Source organism: Equus caballus, chromosome 15 (genome assembly GCF_041296265.1).
Source record: "Equus caballus isolate H_3958 breed thoroughbred chromosome 15, TB-T2T, whole genome shotgun sequence".
In the NCBI taxonomy this organism is placed as follows: Eukaryota; Metazoa; Chordata; class Mammalia; order Perissodactyla; family Equidae; genus Equus; species Equus caballus.
In genome coordinates, this window is record NC_091698.1 from 67,387,062 (window position 1) to 67,406,877 (window position 19,816).

General features: G+C 45.7%; 2 long non-coding RNA genes across 2 annotated transcripts; one reads left to right on the forward strand and one right to left on the reverse strand.

The window, feature by feature from the left end:
- Positions 1–7,264: 7,264 nt before the first annotated feature.
- On the forward strand, positions 7,265–19,408 carry LOC106781700 (uncharacterized). Its single transcript, XR_001378386.3, has 5 exons — positions 7,265–7,467; positions 12,408–12,481; positions 14,689–14,736; positions 15,619–15,844; positions 16,444–19,408. It is a non-coding gene; the product is annotated as an uncharacterized lncRNA (long non-coding RNA).
- LOC138917864 (uncharacterized) lies at positions 9,046–10,772 on the reverse strand. Its single transcript, XR_011426450.1, has 3 exons — positions 10,642–10,772; positions 10,091–10,227; positions 9,046–9,363 (listed from the first exon to the last, which is right to left on the reverse strand). It is a non-coding gene; the product is annotated as an uncharacterized lncRNA (long non-coding RNA).
- Positions 19,409–19,816: the final 408 nt, after the last annotated feature.

Genomic DNA, 19,816 nt, shown 5'->3' on the forward strand with positions numbered 1-19,816 from the left:
ATCTTTGTCAATTTGATAGGCAAAAAAAAATAGTGTCTAACCATTGTTTTAGTTTGTATTTATTTGATAACTAATGATGTTAATTTGTTTATTAACCATTATACTTTCTTTTCTCTCTCTTTTTTTTTTTTTTTTTTTTGAGCAAGATTAGCCCTGTACTAACTACTGGCAATCCTCCTCTTTTTGCTGAGGAAGCCTGGCCCCAAGCTAACATCCATGCCCATCTTCCTCTACTTTATATGTGGGACGCCTACCTCAGCATGGCTTGCCAAGCAGTGCCATGTCCGCACCCGGGATCCGAACCGGCGAACCCCAGGCCACCGAGAAGCGGAACGTGCGAACTTAACCGCTGCGCCACCGGGCCGGCCCTATACTTTCTTTTCTTTAAATTATGTATGTGTCCTTTGTTTATTTTCTAGCGACACCTTAGTGATTTTAAAAATCAACTTTTATAAGCTCTTGCATAAAAATCCTTTGCCATACTTATAGACAGGTGTTTCTCCCAGTTTGTTGTTTGATGTATAATTTTACATTTTTGGTTCACAGAAGATTTACATTTTCATATAGTCATATCTATCAGCCTTTTTTAGTTTTTTCTTCCATTACCATTGTGCTTAGAAAGAGATTTCTCATCCAGAAAGCAAACAACTATTTGATAAATTTTTCTTCTAGTTTTTTAAAATGATTTTATTATTTGCAGTAATTCTTTAATTCATATGGACTTAATCTTGGGGCGTGGCATGAGGTCAGGACTTTAAATTAAGATGTTTAAAAAGTAACCCATTTTCCCAATATCATTCAAAGAATTATCCATCTCTATCCAATAGACTCATGGTACTTGTTTTATCAGTAATGGGAATTTATTGATTTCCATTCACTTGTATATAGCTCTACATTCCTTTTCCATTTTTATTTATGCATTAGCTTTATTTGCCCAATAGTAAATTTCTTGACTAAAGAGACTTTATTTTCATTTAATAATCTGTCTTTCCAATTAAGGTTTACTGGATTAGCCACAAGGGGCTGGCAATTTTAAGATGGATAAGATGGGGTTAATCTGCTGAAGGAATTCACAGTCTAGGACACAGGCAGGTCAAGATGACTACAGTAGAAGATAATCGGTATGTTGGTATGGTATAGAAATGTCAAGGTGCTATGAGGGCACAGACAAGGCTATACAGAGGAGGGGTGCTCTGATTGTCCTGAAGATGAACAGGAATTTGCTAGGCCAACCAGTGGGGAAAGGGCATTCGAACCAGAGGGAACAGTTTATACAAAGGTCTAAAGATGGGGAAACTGTGTGACAAGTTTGGGAAGCTAAAAGTAGTTGAATATGGCTAGATTATAGGGTGCCTATAGGGAGATGGCAGGAGACGAAGCTGAAGGTGAAGGCTAGATGATAAGGGAGTTGGGATTTCATCTAGTGATGGGATCGGATGCATGGAAAAATTTCTTTGATAGTGATACAGACGATTGATTGGAGGGGCAGAAGATTGAGGCAGGGAGACAGTATAAAAGGAGAGAGCGAAGAAGGGCCTGAACTGACATTGGCAGGGAGGAGGTCCTGGAGAAGAGGGTGCTTGGGAGGTAGAGTCAACAGGATGTAGGTGATAAGGAAAAGGGAGCAATTTAGGATGACTCTAGTCTTCTGGACTTGGTGACAGGGTAAACGCTTGTACCATTTACACAGACAAGGAGTAAAGGGGAGGAGCATGTTTGGCAATGGATTCTAAGGAGAGAATGACTTCAAATTTGAATCTGAAGTGCTTGCTGTACATCTAGGCACAGATATTTAGTACACTGTGGAAAACATATGTCTGGAGCTAAGAAGAAAGTTTTTGAATGGATACATGGAGAGATACTAGAATTATCAGTATCATAATTGAAATTGTAAGTGTGTGTGAATTAATCACCCAGGAAGAGAAGAAAAGAAAGCTGGGACTGGATCTCTGAGAACACCAATATCTGAGGGACAGACAGAGGAACAAGAGTCCTTAAAGAACACTGAGAAGAAACAACCAGAGAGTTAACGTACCAGAAGAGAGTAGAGTTATGGAAACTAGGGCTGAGAAGTTTTCAAAAAGGAGGGGACAATTCAAAGAAATGAATGGGCAGAATTCAAGCTAAGGCAAGAATTAAAACTCTCCACTGTGCTTGGCCACCAGGAAGTTGTGAGGATCTTAGCAAGAGAAGTTTCAGTGGAATGATAGGGGGCAGAATATAGAGCAGGTGGCAATGAATGGGAGATGAAGAGGTGGAGGGATGAGTACAGACTTTCCCAGACCTTGGAGTGAAAACTGGAGGAAGATACCCTTCAGATCTACAGACATTTATTTGGAAACCCCCATGCATCAGTCATCAGGCTAAAAACACTCGGGGGTGAGGAAGGGAGAGAGATGAAGGAGACACAGTCATCGCCAATGAGGTGTGTTCATGTTAATGAAAGAGACAACAATAATACACTAAAAAAAATGCTGGGGTAGAGGTAGAAACAGTATTTTGAGACCTCTAGGGAGGAACAGAGAAAAAGATGAAGGTGTGTGAGAATGAATGGTGTGAGATGGAGATGTACAGCACCCAGGAATACCTGAATCCGGGTCTCAACTAGCCACCCCTTCTTACATCCACTTACAGTACACATAACTTCCCACTCATTCTCTATACAACAACCAGAGGAATCTTCCAAAACACAAATCTGGTTACCTCATGCTCATTCCAGTGGCTTTCCATTGTTCTAAGATTGAAATCCTAATTCCTAACCCTCCAGGGCCCTCACGGTGTGGTCCCAGACAACCAGCCTCACTGAGCCCTCGTCACTCTATCTTCTTTCTGCTCCTCTTGGCATGGTGTGCTCTCCTTCGCCCCTCCCCACTCCAGCAGGGCTTTGCGCATGCACTGACCCCTGTCTGAAATGTTCGGCCTCCTCAGTTTTGTCTAATTAATACCTACTCATCCTTCAGACTTCAGCATGATCATTGTTTCCCAAAGAAACCTTTACTGACCCTAGCAGGCAGGTCAGATCCTCCTGGAGTCCCAGATAGCTCATCTCTGTTGTACTTTTTACAGATATAATTTTGTATTTGGAGATTATTTGATTATTCGTGTAAGACTCAAAGTCTTACACAAGACTATGAGTTCTGTGCAGCAAGGACCAGGTCTTTGTTGTCCGTTATATCTTCAGCAATTATCACAATTCATTGTTTATGTAGATAATAAGTACATGATGCATGAATAAATGATGGAGTGAATGAAGGTCCTCATATGAAATACATGCACAAAAGTGTATGGCCAGCAAAGGAATACAATGTTGTAAGTGAGGTTTTGGCTTCAAAACTCAGGTTCTAGGAGGATCCAGTAAGCAAAGCTAGAAAATATGAGAAACTACTTTTGCTTGGGGTAGGGGTGACCTAAAGTCAAGAACCAAAACATGGGCCGGCCCAGTGGTACAGTGGTTAAGTGCACACGTTTCACTTTGGCGGCCGGGTCCACTGGTTCAAATCCCGGGTGCGGACATGGCACCACTTGGCAAGCCATGCTGTGGAAGATGTCCCACATATAAAGCAGAAGAAGACGGGCACGGATGTTAGCTCAGGGCCAGTCTTCCTCAGCAAAAAGAGGATTGGCAGCAGTTAGCTCAGGGCTAATCTTCCTCAAAAAAAAAAAAAAAGAAAGAACCAAAACAGACGTGCCTTACCTCCTTTCCCTTAATTTCTTACTTGAATCTTGGCTCTTCCCGTTCCAACAGAGAGGAAAGGCCAGTGATTCAAGAGTGTGATAATCCAGGCAATAACCACAGTGTTTGCCCCCGTGCTTGGATGTTCTTGGGTCAAGAGTGATATTTTTTTCAAGATGGGCAAAATTTGAGCATATTTGGTGGTTGAGGGGAAGAAGTCAAGAAAGAAGGTGGAGATATATGAAAGAGCGGTAGTTGATGAAGCCACTGCAGAGCGACCATATTTGCTTTATCCATATCTGGTCTTGAAGGACACTGTTGGAGGAAAACCACATCACAGAACAGTTTGGTGCAAATGGCTGGATGCGTACAGGTTTGATGTTTTATAGAGCTGATGTTCAAAATGGACAAGGAGTGAAGGTATTGTCAACGTATAATTTTCAAAAATTTAAAAATGTGATTCTGATACAAATATGAAATGAACATATGTCAAAGATTCATCAGTTAGTGACTGAACCAGTAAGATGGTAAAGCTTGTTCCAAGAGCAAGGTATTTATAGGCAAAAAACCCCTAGGTATTTACAGGCAAAAAAAGGGAATGTTACAATACGTTTGCTAAGTTAGATACAAAACTGGTTGGTGTCCTACAGGGCAACAAAACCATAGTTTATCTTTTCCACTGGACAGAAGTCATTTACATCTCTATTAGACAAAAATCTGTAAGGTACCATGTAACTTCGCAGTGTCTGGGCTGCAATGAATAGTAAATAGCAAAGTCAAACTTGGATTCTTTCTTCTAGATAACTAAATAATCTTGGGTGAGCCTGTTAAACTGTGCTAAACATTGAAAAGACATGCAGTCACCTTCTTGCCTTGTTTCCAAGTTTGGATAATTTTTTTTTTTGCTGAGGAAAATTCGCCCTAAGCTAATATCCATACCAATCTTCCTCTATTTTTTAGTATGTGGGCCACCAACATAGAATGGCTGCTAACAGAGCAGTGTGGGTCTATGCCTGAGAATCGAATCCAGGTCACTTGAAGCGGAGTGTGCTGAACTTAACCACCCGGGCTGGCCCTGGATAATTTTTCTTAACAGCACTGAAGCTTCTGGCAAGAAAGTGGTTCAGGTGGTTCTATGAGGTGTAGACAGGAGAAGAGATAAACGGAAGCCAGGAGGCTGACAGACCGAGATGAAGGGAATGTCAAGGGCAGGCAGTCTAGATGAGGTCCAGGAGCAGGTGTAGTGAGGGAAAAGGAGTAAGAAGACTGGAAGAACCAGAATTTATACTGGAAGTATAGAGGTGGAGCAACCCCAGGTGTTCTCAGAGTCCGGGGTGTAGCCACAGCAGAACTGCTGCAGTGGATGCTGGGCCCCAAACCTAAGGAGCGAGGAGGCTAGGTTTCACGTTGGATGCGTTGCCCATGTGGACATTGACTTTTAGTCCTTCCTGAATCAGTCAGGATTTAACCAGAGAAGCAGAAATATTATGAATGATATAGAATAAAGGATTTACTATAGGGATTAAATTCAATTACACAATTGTGGAAACTGGTAGAAGACAGCAAGGCTGTTGCCTCTGTATCTAGTGTTCAGCCTTTGGTCACTATAGGTCACCATACAGGCAGTCAGAAAAGAAAGCTGGACTTGAACGAGAGCAAGGACAAATGGGAACTCATGAGGACAAACTAAAACCCACTACTTCCAACCCTGATGCGATGGGTGCCCTGCAGGAGATGCTGTCACCGTCACCTGGAGCCACACGCACTTGACCTAGACCATGGAGAAGCTAAGGGAGCTGTGGCGGGAGCTAGGAGAGCTGCGGGCCTGGATGTTGCCCACGCCTGTGGACCAGCAGAGCACGTGAGCTGCCCCGGTGCCTGGTGCCCTGCACTTACTTCAGAGCATTAAAAACATGGCTGCTGCTCCACTTACATCTTCCAAATACCACACAAATTTCTCTTGTAGCCAACACTTGCTTGGAATATCCAGGGGAGGGAACTCTGGAAAACAGTTCCAGCTTAGCTAAGTTGACACAGAACAAAGCCACCACACTCTCAACACCAAGCACAGTGCCTAAGATCAGACTCTATCTAGAGGGTGCCTAATACACTGTGGGGTTTTGTTGTCAGAAGTACCTTTAAAACAAACTACGGAGACCTGCAACAACGTGAAGGAATCTCAAGAACATTATGCTAAGCACTAAAAGCCAGATAAAAAGACTACATACTGTATGATTCCATTTGTATGGAATTCTAGAACAGGCAAAGTGAATCTCAAGTGATAGAATTCAAAACAAGGTTGCCCAGGAGGGGGGTGAGGTTCAGAGGAGAGTGACCAGGAAAGGGCACAAGGAAATTTGGGGGGAAGGGATAATGGAAGCGTTCTTTATTTTGATGGAGGTGTGAGTTACACAAGTATGTGCATTTGTCAAAACTCCCTGGACCGTACCCCTAAGATCTGTGCATTTTCTTGTATGTAAATTATATTTCAATTTCAAAAAAATGAAAAGTAAAGAAAAATCGTGCCCTTAGAGCTAATGACAGACTAAAAAGCAAGAAAGGAAAACATATTACTTGTTGTTTCTTTATATCTGCCTACCGGGCCTCATCACTGTGCATCCTTACTCCAAGATCGGAAAGGGACCAGACGAGCCTGCAACTCCAGGATCTCTCTCCATCAGTCAAAAGGGAAATCAGAGGGGAGGAGAAGTTGGTAGGAGCCCAAGACAAAACAAATGATAAAAAGCCTCGGCAGATAAACTCAACATTGAATGTCAGAAGTGGGATTTTTATTCCTTTTCTCCGAAATTTAAATTCATAGTCTGTTCAACAGAGATTTGATTTCTAAACTGCATCTTGCTCTCAGTGTGTGTGCGTGGGGGGGGCGGGGGGGCGTGACAGAGAGAGAGAAACTCATAAACATTCCAAATAATGGAAATCATCATAAAGGTGAAGCTAGAGGAAACAGTTTCACTGTACCCAGGGAAAATGGATTCCACAGCCCTCCAGGACCTGAAATCTGTCCTGCTTTGGCCGCATCTTCTAGACTGGCCTCATTATCATGATGTTTGCATTTTTCTAAACAACATCAAATAACAAAAAAATGATCTCCTTTCCCACCATTTGGCCATTTGGTGACACTCGTTAGCCAGTTTTCTCTTCCATAATGGGTTTAGGCCAGGCATAGGCCACTGAAGGGGTAAATGCTAAGGTGGAGGCAGGGAGAGGAGGTTTGCTCACAGATTCGAGCGGGCGTAGGAAGGGAGACCCTGAAAGGAGGAGCTGGGGGCTCGAGCTTGTCGGGAAAGCCTTTCCCTCTGCTCGCCGGTCTCAGCATGGCGAACAGACTGCATAAGCAGCTACCCTCAGAGGTCCCCACAGGTGCTTTTTCTTACTTACTTACTTATGAGTCTTTTTACAAGCTCGGGTTAATTTTTAACTCGCTTCATGAGATAAAAAACAAAGGCAGAAACTCAGACCGGTAACGGTGGCATCCTCACCCCAGAGCTGGTTTCTACAGCTCTTGCTCTTTGTCCCCCAGTCTCCTCCCCTCGCCTTTGTCTCCCGGCCCCAGGGGAAGGCTGAGAGAACGGTCACGTGGCGTGAACAGCCTGTGTGCCTGGCAGTCCCCCTGGCTCCCTGCTGGGACCAGGATTCCTAGTCTTTCAGGCGGCTGCCCCATTTTTTCTTTTCCCTTTTGTCTTTGTTGTTGATGTCGCTGTGCGTCCACAACCCCGGGATTCCCTCAACGTCAAACTCCAAAATCCAGTTTCTTAGATTTCAATGCTTTTAAGGTCAGTGGAAACTTTTTAAAAAAGCAACATTAAGCTAATATATTCTTAGCGCAGAAAAGAAGCTTTGTTCTATTTCTCTCTAAAACTGATGCTCACTAGTACTTCTCAGATCTTGAAAGATATGTGTACCATTTATTTGTAGGAAAAGCATCAGATTGAGGTGCTTTTAAAAAAACAACCAGTCACTCAGAATCCTTCCCTTCCCTTTCTCCGACGATACCACCTTTTTATAGTTCCTTTTTTTTAAAAGATTTTTTATTTTTCCTTTTTCTCCCTAAAGCGCCCCCCAGTACATAGTTGTGTATTTTTAGTTGTGGGTCCTTCTAGTTGTGGCATGTGGGACGCTGCCTCAGCATGGCTTGATGAGTGGTGCCATGTCCGTGCCCAGGATTCGATCCAGCAAAACCCTGGGCCGCAGAAGCGCAGCGCGTGAACTTAACCACTCCGCCATGGGGCCGGCCCCCACCTTTTTAAAGGCTCCTTCAGATATTGCCCCAAATAGCTGAAGTATGAAGAATTATTTCCCAGGACGTTGTTACTCTGCTGCCATTGCAAGGCAAATATTTCATTAACACTTTTCTCCCTTTCCTGACTGAGGTGTTGAATCTCGGAGTCAGCCTGGTAATAATATAAGAGAAGATGGCTCTTTACCCCTAGACACCCCGGGCTGCGCTAAGGGGCCTGGTATCCAGTAGATGCCAGATAAATATTTATGAAGGAATGAATGAAGAACAGTCTGGGAGAAAGAAGAAGCTGGAAATTTCTAAAATGGGAGAAGTCCTCCTGGAATAACCAAGAATTGACTGTGTCCATAAAAGTACACCTTTTCCTTTTTGCTTAGCTAATTATTAGGGATATTTTCAGAGAAAAACATTATTGTAAATAGAGGAAGCTTTAGGAGCCCGAAAAGCCTTTAGACCCGAGAACTGCTGGGGCCCCAGGCCTTGTGATGCAGACGAGGAGGTAGTCTTGGACTTGGTTTTGCTTGCTCACAGGCTCAGAGTGGACACAGCTACTGGTTATTTTGTGTCTAGAAGAATTAAGTAATTGCTGTATACTCAGCTTAAGAAGTTGTCATGAGGGGCTGGCCCATGGTCTAGTGCTTAAGTTTGCCACAGTCTGCTTCAGTGGCCTGGTTTCGCTTCCCAGGTGTGGACTTACACCACTCCTTGATGGTCATGTTGAGGCGGCAGCTCACATACAAAATAGGGGAAGATTGGCAATAGATGTTAGCTCAGTGTGACTCTTCCTCAGCAAAAAAAAAAAAAAAGAAGAAGAAGAAGAAGTTGTCATGATCCTGGGGAAGGGGTAGAGGGGGCTGGTGTTTAGAATGTCCTGAACACCACTTACTGCTCTGGGCTAGAGGGAGGCCAGAAACATTTGGTAAAATGTTGCCCCAAGCATTCCTCCCAGACCCCTGGCTGCTCTGGGGAGTTGGTACTGGTTGCTCAGTTGACCACACAGACCTAAGTCCAAATTCTGTCTGTGTCCTGAGTTGAGTAGACTGATAAAAGAAAAGTAGATACTGTGAGGCAAGGTTTAAGCTACAAAGAAAACTCAGACAATTAGTTTAAGCATTGAAGATTTAGTTGAATGGAGAGCTGCCCCGAAAAAGACCAAAGATGCAGGGATGGCAGGAGTGGGGAGGTGGTGGGGTGGGAAGGGTGAAGTTGCGCAAGGGAAAGGTGCTGACAGTTCAGGACTGGTTGGTCTTAGGGGAGCTTGGCATGGCTGACTGCTGGGCTCCAGGTCCATTTGTTGAGGCTGATAGTACAGTCCTGAGTTCACCAACAAGTTGTATCTCTGCAGATACTGACCCATTTTTCTGGAAGCAATCACTCTGGGTCCTTCTTCAGGGGCCTTGCTTGTGATCTCATACTTTCTAGGCTCAGTACCCTGTAGCAGGCAAATTCAAATGCACATAAAATGATAACAATTCATTTACCAAACCTCGGCACTATTGATATTTGGGATTGGGGGCTGTCCTATAGAACACCATGGTAGGATATTTTGCAACATCCCTGGCCTCTACGCTCTAGATGCCAACAGCATCCCTCAGTTGTGACAATCAAAAATGTCTCTAGACATTGTGAAATGGCCCTGGATGGCAAAATTGCCCCAGTTGAGAACCACCGCCTCAGACAGTTTACCCTCTGTGAAATTCTCCACACTGGCTGCCGTGATGATTAGCACCAGTTCATCCATCCACCGGAACAAAACCAAGAAACTCAGCATCAGCTCATGTTGAGTTTAAGAGTGCTCCTGCCCAAGGCTACCTTAGACTCGGATAAATCTAAGGGTCAGTCAGCTTGGGGTCCCAGGGTTTCGAGGGTCCTGCTCTAGGCCTGTTCCAACCATGTGATTCCCATGGGGTAAGGGTCAACAGGGCCAAGAGAATATGCCCACTAGAGGCTGCACCCTGCTTCTAGACCACATTCTTGGTATTTAGGACACCAACATTTCTTGCTCAAAAGGGTCAAGTCTGCTTTAAAGGCTGACATTTTCTCTTCTCTGGGTCTGTTTTCCAGACAGTGTGATATGCCACTGGGGAGACCCAAATGGGGCCAGTGGGTGTCAGGTTTTGGCCATGTGGGTGGAGCTTGGATATGCAGGCTGTACTCACCCTGGATCCTGCAGATGTTAGACAAGGGCCCACCCCCTCCTTACACCACCAGCTTTCTAACAAAATGTAGTTAAGAGACCATTGGCAGTTCCACATCTTCTCTGCAGCTTCTCCATCTTCACCACCTTCCTCAGCCTCTGCAGAACATGGTGATGAACACCGGCCCCACGTGGAGAACCAGAAGGGAAAAGATGAGACTTTGAGAACCCAGAGAATCGCCCCCTGCTCAAGCAGGGTCTAGGTGGCTTTGTCCCTCTCCTCTGAGCAGAGCATTACCTAATTACGCTCTGTTGGTGAAATGCTCCCCAGAAAAACACCACCACTTCTGGTAGATTTGTTTTCCTCTTCTTGTCTCTAACTGACACATGAGACCAGCTTCTCCACGGTCAGGCACTATTTGGTGAATGTCTGCTCCTCCTCCTCCCCCACTTCCCCCTGCCTCTCCTCCTCCTCTGTGAAGCGGTCTGGTTGACCCCCCTCTGCGGGAGTGAATGACTCTCTTGATTTTGAGCCCCTACAGCCTGTTCCTCGTACCTTGACCAATCACTTACTTTTTCCATTACACCTTGCACTGAGGCGAGTTCTATTAGAGATTGCTCCTCAAAGACAGAGGGCCTCTGACTTATCTGGCTTTCCCCAGTGCACCTAGCACAGGCCTCACACACACCATGCAGCTGCTCAGGCGTTTCTTACTGAATCAATTAACATTAAAATTCCACCTAGTTGGGATTAAAGTCACTGAGTTTTATGAGAAAACCAGTCCAACCAGTTCCCTCCTTTGTGGCTCTTAGAGCCTGAGGCTGGATTATTTTGTCAATTTAGAGCCTTACTATCAACATTCGCTTCACACTTTGGCCCCTAGATCTTTTTTGCCTTGTAAAGACTGCAAACATCAGGGAAAAGTAAGTTTTAGGGATTGTGCTGCTGTAACAAAGTACCACAAACTTTGTGACTTAAAGCAATAGGAATTTATTCTCTCACAGTTCTGGAGGCCTGACATGGAAAACCAAGGTGTTGGCAGGGCCGCGCTCCTCCTGAGGGCCCTAGGGGAGGATCCTTCCTTGCCTCCTCCAGCCTCTGGTGTTGTGGCAATCCTGGGTGTTCCCAGGCTTATCGATGCATCGCTCCAATCTCTGCCTCCATTGTCACATGGCATTTTCCCTGTGTATCTTCTCTCTTTGTGTCCAAATTTCCCTTTTTTTATAAGGACACCAGTCATTGGGATAGAGACCACCCTAATCCAGTATGACCTCATCTTAACTTGATAACATCTGCAAAGACTCTATTTCCAAATAAGGTCACATTCACAGTGACAGGGGGTTGGGACTTGAACATGTCTTTTTAGAGGACACAATTCAGGTGTGAAAGAGCTTAATTCCCACAGCCATCGGTAAAGCTGTGTTAGAGTGTGTCTGACCCTAAGGCTGTGTGGGCTTGTTCTCCCATCTTCTCTCTCCACGTAAGGCTCTGCAATCTGGAATACTTGATTTGAATCACAGCTCCACCATACGTGCAACCTTGGATAAAGTACACTCCCCAGAATACCTTCAAATGTGATTATACTCCTTCATACAAAATTTAAGAACCTTACAACAATATATTCCCAATTCTTCCCTCCCCTCCTTTGGGCTATTGTGATCATACATTTTACTTATACATGTGTTATAAATTCCATAATATATTGTTACTATTTTTTACTTTAAACAGTATCACATTTGGAAAATTTTTGGCTGTTATTTCTTCAAATTTTTTTGCCCTCTCTGCATTTTAGAGGGCTTCAATTATGTTAGATCACTTAACATTGTCCCACAGATCACTGAGGCTCTGCTCATTTTTTAGTCTTTTTTTCTCCTCCTCATTTTGGCTGGTTTCTGTTGCTATGTCTCAAGTTCAGCAATCTTTTCTTCTGCAGTATCTAGTCAGTTAATTTCGTCTCTAGAAATTCCATTTGTTTTTTTATATCTTCCATTTCTCTCTCATTGTGTTGATGTTTTCATTGATTTCACTCCATTCATGTACACCTCACTACTCAGCAAAGGGTCAAGGGGACCCCCAAGCTCTTTCTCTTTTATAACCCCATCCTGTCTGGAATTCTGCCCTAGAAATTCCAGCTATTCTCCACCCCCTACCTCCATCCCTTTCTCCCCAGCTCACCAAGTCCCCTGGGCTCTCCCTGTGCCATGGTCTAGAATGTGCCTCCAGGCAGAAAACCAGGGCAATCATTGGTCTCTCTTCAATTGTTTCCCTTCTCCCAGGGATCACAGACTTGTGCTGCTTGTTGTCCAATGTCTAATAACATTTATATATTTTTGTCTAGGTTTCTGGTTGGTCATGGTGAGAGGGTAAATCTGACTCCGGCTACTCCATCATGACCCGAAGTGAAAATTCTAGGTAAATTACTTCACTTCTCTGAACCTCACTTTCTTTATCTGTGAAACAGCCAATAATTTCTATATCCCAGGGATAATGTGAGGATTAAGTGAGATGATGTATGCTTATAGTAGTAGCTACCACTTGCTGAGGGCTTAGTATGTGCCAGGCCTCCTCCTGAGCACTTTACATTAACTATCTTATGTATATTTGAATTTCACAACAACTCTGAAAGAAAGGTATTATTAACCCCATTATAGAGATGAGAAGTTTAAGCACATTGTCCAAAGTCAAAGAGCTGATAAACGCAGAGCTGGAATCCTTCTTATTCCAAAGCCCGTATTAACTATGGGTTATAGGAGCTTGAAGCAGTGCCCAGCACACAGTAGGAATTTGAGAATCCAAATATTAGACTCTTCGTTTACTCTGCTACCCTCCCGGATACCTGACAGCTCAAAGGACGTGGAATTGTAATAGATGCCAAAGTCTATATTGGGAAATTCAGTTTCTAGTCCTGGGTTCTTTGTCCCTGCATCCTCCTTGGGATTTTCTCTCTTAAATAGCGCTCATATCCATCGGCTTTCTTTGCCTTCACTGCCACCCTTCTAGACCCGACGACGGTCCCCTGCCTGGACTCCTGCTTCCACTGTGGCCTCTATAACGTATTCTCCTCATCACAGCCCCAGCGAGTCCTCCAAAATGCAGATCTGATCAGGTCTCTTTCCGGTTTAAACCGTTCAGAGAACTATCAGAATAAAGCCTAAAACCCTTGCTAGAGTCCACAGGACCCGTGAGGTCAGGCCCCCCATTCTCCAGCCACTTCTCACACTGTGCTTGCCCCCAGTCTCCTGGCCACTCGTTGTCCTGTTGTCATTTCCCCAAATATGCTGTCGTGCAACTGTGTTTTTACCTTTCCTCCTGTGTCTGTGTGATAATGAATTGCCATTTTGATGAAAATGTCTAGGTTCTTCTAATTTCTGCTTTTACCTGAGACTCTATGCTGATCCTCTGGGACTTGCCAAGGCTTGGGTATGGTTGGCCATGCAGGCAAACTCTTAAGCCGTGGTCCTTATGCTGACCCCCTGCCACACAATTCACAGTGTTTTAATTTACCTTATTAACTCAACAGAGAACATTGGCTCCTGAATGAGAATTGTTATCCTGCACATGCAAGTTTCACAAAATGGCCTTAGGATTATCAACTCAAAATGTTGTCTAGAAAGCACAGATTGGTGGCCAGAACTAAGCTTGGACAAGTCTTTATTTTTTTGCTGAGGAAGATTTTCCCTGAGTGAACATCTGTGCCAACCCTCCTCTATTTATTATGTGGTTTGCTGCTACAGCATGGATGCCAACCAGTGGTGTAGGTTTGCACCCAGGAACTGAACCTGGGCTGCTGAAGTGGAGCGCACTGAACTTAACCACTAGGCCATGGGGCTGACCCCGGACAAGTCTTTTCTTATATCAGAGAAGGCCTGGAAGTTTCTTCCAGTCTCTGTTCCCAGATAGAATAATGAGCCTCACATCTTCTCCTCTACCTTCAGGGCTTCTTCAGAAGCTAATGAGACAGGATCCATAAGGGTTTTGAGTTCCTTTGTGAGAGACAGTGCATATGGAAACATTACATGCTGAAGTTTGTAATAGGAGTGTGTAAGGAAGTCTGACGCTGTCATTCTAAGATGCAGCGTTGCTCAATCAATGAGTCTATTGAAATGACCCTATTAGAAGTTCACCAGAAAAACATAGAGATGGAAGGTAGCTCCTGGGAGGAGGGAGAGGAAAACTCCACAAGGGATCATGGGTTCTTTAAGTTTATCCTTTTGGAGCTTAGTCCAGTATGGAACATGTAGGAGCCGCTCAGGATAGACTGATTATCACCTGCGAAGGTTATCAGAGGTGATTCTGTGCTTGCAACATGTAACAGAGAAGCAGCCTCTGTGATGAGATCACTGGGGCTCTGTGAAAGAAACAGTGCTTGGCAAAGGCGGCTGCTCGTCAAACCTTGGCTCAGTGTTTGGCCCCATATTAGCTGCTTAGATTCAAGGCTGGCTTCAGCATGGGGTGAAGAAGCAGCTACCTACACGGGGGGCTACTCTCCTCCATTTAAATACGTCTCACCCCAAAACTAGGAGTCCTACCTTTAGCACTCAATTCCTTTGGGTTATTTTCCCCTTTTTAAGATATGAACACCTTGTCACAAAGGGTGAATGAGTTTTCTTTTTCCACAGTAGGACTTCTGGTGGAGGACCATACCCAACCCAATGAGAGATGCAGAGGTAAAACCCGAGGAAAGCATCCTGGGAGGAAACACTCCTTTAGATTCTGTCTGAGCCTGTGAAAAGGGACTGGATCTCAGAAGGAGCCCAGAAGGCAGAGGAAGGGGCAAGGAGGGGGTCTGACAGCCAAACACCAGCTTGTAGTTTGGGCCAAGGTTTGGCTAATTGTGCTTTGGACAGGGTGAAGCAAAACATGCCCTATATAGGAAATTCTCTGGCACTCAAAGGCAGATTTACACTGGGCTCAGTTATAGGCATGATTAGGAAAGAGCTTGGAAGCCATGACTGTCACCAGCAAGGAGAGCTGGGTCCAGAGTTAGGAGGCAGGACCTCAAGCTGGAGGTGCTGGCATTTCACGGACCAGAGATTCAGACTCTGTCACTACTGGCTGGACCCGCCTTCCAGGTAGGATTGATATCAGGTTTGCTGCGAAGGCTCGCTACCTCCTGAAATGTTTTTCCTACCTGCTCACTGATGCCTGACATTGCTTTTAATGGGGAGCAAAGCCTTGCATTACAGAGCTAAAGAGCAAGCTTAAAACGACCATGAAAGGAAAGAGAGAGAGTGAGAGAGAGAAAGAGAGAATGTATTTATGAATTGAAGGAAGCAAAGAAAATCCAGTCCGCCTTGGCCTGTGTGCGGAGTCCAGGATGATACAATTTTGCTCAAGGCTACCCCAGTGAGGAAATGTGTTTGCTCCCTCATAACAGCAACAGAAATCATTTCAGAATGGCTTTAAGGTTCTCTAGAATTAGGAAACAGAAGAAAACAAGGCCTGTCTTCTAGACAAGTAACTAAGAATGTGAAGGGAGTCTGGGGCGGGGCGGGGGGGCCCGGTGTTAAGGAGGGGGACTCAAATTCTTCATTTAAATTATTTAACAGTTCTCAGATGCCACTCTGAAATGCAGTACTGCCCCCTGCTGGCTCCCCTGCGGTATAGCTCATCAAAAACCAGGAGGGCTCTCGGGTCCTTTTCCCACGGCTGGGAAAAACTGAGGCGTCGATTCTCAGCGCGAGGTGGGAGACAAAGCTGACACGGGATGATTTTCCAACCGCCACGCTCCCTCAGAAAACACCGCTTACTGTCTTTGGCTTTGGATTTAAACAGGTATATCTAGCTTCCCCAGCCGGTGCTTAGTGAATTAGGTCACCTTAGCATAAATGTTCAAAGAACAATGGCTCCGAGCCCCACCCACCTGCTTGCAGGACCTTGGCCCCCTCCCAAAGCCTCGCTCAGGGCCTCTGCAGCGCTCTCGGGGTGGAGGCTCCCAGCCTGTGGGCGCCGCGGAGAGTCCGCCACCTCTTCTCGCTGGCTGCTGGCCCTGCAACGCAGCGCGCCAAAAACCCCTTTGAGGGAAAGTTCTGCTGCGCTGCTGGCTGGCCCGGGCGCTGCTGATTCTCGACGCCGACACATGCCGGTGCTGCCGGGGACTGTTTCTGGGCAGACATAGGAAAAAGGGCCCAGCAGAGATTTAAGATTTATTCAGATACGCTTGTGTGACCAAATAACTCAAGGTCAATGGTCTCAGTTGCCTAGTACTGTGTTTGGGTATTGAACCAAGCTCACATGCTTAGGGCCTTTTTTCCATTCTTGTGAAACTGGATCTCCACAAAGGGGGATTGTGAAATCAAAGTGAGAACTTTACTGGCATCTTCTCTCTATTCCTTTATCACGTTTAACTCAAAATCTGTTTTCATTTTCTTCAGAGGCCTTCAAAACCTTCCAGAGTGAAGTGTGGGTGCATATTCATCAAGTACCTTAGGATAAGAAATGGAGCCTAAAAGAGATGTTCTCAACACTACTCGCCAGTAACCAGTGGTGTTAAGTGTTAGGGTTGAACTTCACCTTAGGGAGAAAAAAAGAACATGTTGGGGAACCTTTCTCAAAGCGTTCTGGGAAACATGAAACACGGCTCTGACTTCGGAGGCTGGTAAATGTAAGCATGTTCCAGTTTTAAAAAATAAACAAAATGCACGTTATTACTTCTGACACAAACCAACCGGACCCCCAAGACCCTGAGGGGCTTTTTAGCATCTGGAAGAGGCTGATGAGACGACAGTGGTCTGAATCTTAGCATGCTCGACTATTCTCCTTAGGCCTTCTCCAATGTGCTCATTCCTGCAGCCAGGAGCTTCCCGCCTCCATAGTGCCCGACTGAGGACCCATCTCTACTTTGACAGAAGCAACTGGGAGCAAGAAAATTTGCCGAGGACTAAACCGTAAGATGTGTACACTGAAAGTTGTAGCCATGGGTGTGCAACCAATGTGGTTGCACGGGGCCGCACACTCAGAAGGGCCCCACGCTTGAAGGGTCCCGCACTTGGGGGTTAATGCTCTGTGGCCACTGTCTTGATAGTTTTACCTTTAATCATTTTGAGAATTATTCAAGAAGATAGTTTTAAGAATAATTTCACCATTCTTAATAAGATTGTCTTTGAATTTATGTTTCATGAGTGAAGGCCGGTGGCCCAGTGAAGCATGCACCGGGGCTTGGAGCCTCACTCATGCCTGGTCTGCCTCTCCCTGCCTCCGTGCCTCCCTGCCTCCCCGGGCTGGGTTCTCAGCGTCTGTTCCCTGCTCCCTGGCTGGGGAGGCCCCGCCTGGCTTCCCCCTCCCTGCCCTTGCCCCACACTACTGTCCGCCTCCGCCCCTGGTAGGGGCCTGGATATGGGCACAGGGAGGATTACAGTTGAGCATGACACGCGTGCCCTGCATCACCTCTGGGAGAGGCATGTGGCAGCCATCCCTGCCCTGGGCCGGCAGTGCCACAGTGCATTTGGCGGGTAGCCACAGAGGTGAGACTGTCACCTTCCTTCGATCCAAGTACTGAGCATGACCTGGCACAGAGGTTTAATCCTGGGGGGCTCTCCCATCCCACCTTGGGATCTGCCCAGAGCATGGCACGCCAGTCTGGCGGCTGGCCAGAGGAGACGTCCCAGCGCTGGTGGCTGTGTGTGAATATGCAGTCAGGGAGCCTGCGAGGGTCTGCGCTCATCTTACAAATATCCCTGCGCCTGAGGAAGCATAAGATTAAATAACAAACAGATGCCGTGAGCGGGTGAGAGAGACCATGGAAGAAGGGAGGGCCAGCCCCATGGCCCAGCTGGTGGTACGTTCGCACTTTCCGCTTTCGTGGCCCGGGGTTCGCTGGTTCGGATCCAGATGCTGTGGCAGGCGTCCCACGTATAAAGTACAGGAAAATGAGCACGGATGTTAGCTCAGGGCCAGTCTTCCTCAGCAAAAAGAAGAGGATTGACAGCAGATATTAGCTCAGGGCTAATCTTCCTCAAAAGAAAGGGAAAAGTTTCATATTTTAGTGCCTTTAGTGGCACTTTTCACCTGCTTTTTGAACAAGGGACCCTGTATTCTCATTTTGCACCAGGACTCATAAATTAGGGAGCTCGCCCCGGCTGTAGCAGAGAGTAGGGACCATCTTTCTGGTCCTGTCTATGTGGCATCTTAAGTTACTGGGCTTTATTAAAGATGATTTATCAAGTTTTCATGGGTACAGATGAACTTCCCTATGGGTGGGGGTCACACAGGTAGCCAGTGACAAGCTGAGAATAAATATTTGCTGAGTGAATTGATGGATAAATGAATGAACGAATAAAACAACAAACTAAGGAAAACCACAGGCATAAATGTGTGCTAGGCCCAAAATATGATCCTCCCAGGGTTATTTGCCTTAAAACAGGAGGCAAAGGCTAAGCAGGAAAAATGTGTGGCATCGAGAGCCCTTGAGGGCTCTGGGGGGAGGGCAGCTCCTGAGTGGCACCGTGGAGGCTGCTCTGGGCAGTCCAGTCCCTTCTGCTGGTCAGTCTTGCCCGTCTACTGCAACTCCCTCTCACTGAGTTAACGCTGATGAGTTAACGCTGATGTCTAGAAGACGTTCGTGCTGTACGGCAGCAGGACCTTTGTAATGAGGAAAGACAGAAGCCTTGTTGCGGAATTTCTCCTCCTCAGAGAAAATACCTGCACATTATGAACCTCTGTTGACTTGTCTCTAAAAATCTCAAGCTGCAATAATCCCAAATTGCTCAGGGCACAGAGAATGTCGCTGATATTTAATCAGAATGCCCCGCAGCGTGCCCTGTGTCCACACTCCCTGCCTGCAGTGCCTCTCCCGCTGGTCTCCACCTTCTCCTTGAAGCCCTCTCTGCCTGCTCCAACGTCCTGAGTTTTGTCTTCTGAACTTGCACAGCATGGATCGCAGCTCCATCTTTCCTGGGTGTGCTGCTATTTTAGCATTTGCTGTATGGTCTTTAGAGGCTCTGCCTCCTTCAGGCCAAGGAATGTGTTGTTCCCTTCTCTCAAATCGGCCTCAAGGCCAAACCCAGGCCTGAGCACCAAGTACTTTGATTCTGCTCCAGCCACTCAACCCTCCCACTGTTCCTCCATCACCCTGGACCTGCCCGCACCACAGGGCCTTTGCACTTGCTCTCTCTCTGCCTGGAAAGCCCTTCCCCCAACCATCGGCAGGGCTTGATCCTTCCTCTCTTTCAGGTCTTTGCTCAAATGTCACCTCATCAATGAACCCTTCCCTGACCACCCTGTTGAACATCCCAAACTTTCTCTTACTCCCTTCATCCCCTATCTTATTCCTCAACTTTATTTTCCTCCAAAGTACTATCACCACAGGCATTCTAAATAATAAACTCATTTACTTGTTTATTATCTGTCTTTCCCCTCTGGAAAAAGGACATATATGGATGGTGACTTCATCTGTTTGTTCATTGAAATATTTTTACTATCCAGAACATTTCCTGGCACATAATAGATACTCAAACAACGTGTGTTGAATTAAGCAAAGAACACGTTCAACAGGTTCTTATTTATTTCAGCTGAAGTCCCACTGCATCGTCTGTGGCTCTTGAAAGCAGCTTCTCCTGTCAGGGTCAGAGAGAATAAGGGAGAAACTTGGGGGATGAGGAATCATTTCTCGCTAATAATTAATTCTGCTTGCTCCTTATCTGAATTCCTGGATACTCATAAAACCCACGGTCAGTATAATCAACACACTTTCGTGCTCCAGGCCTGGGGAGCTCAGCTATTTAGGGCCTGGACTGGGGAAGCCAGAGT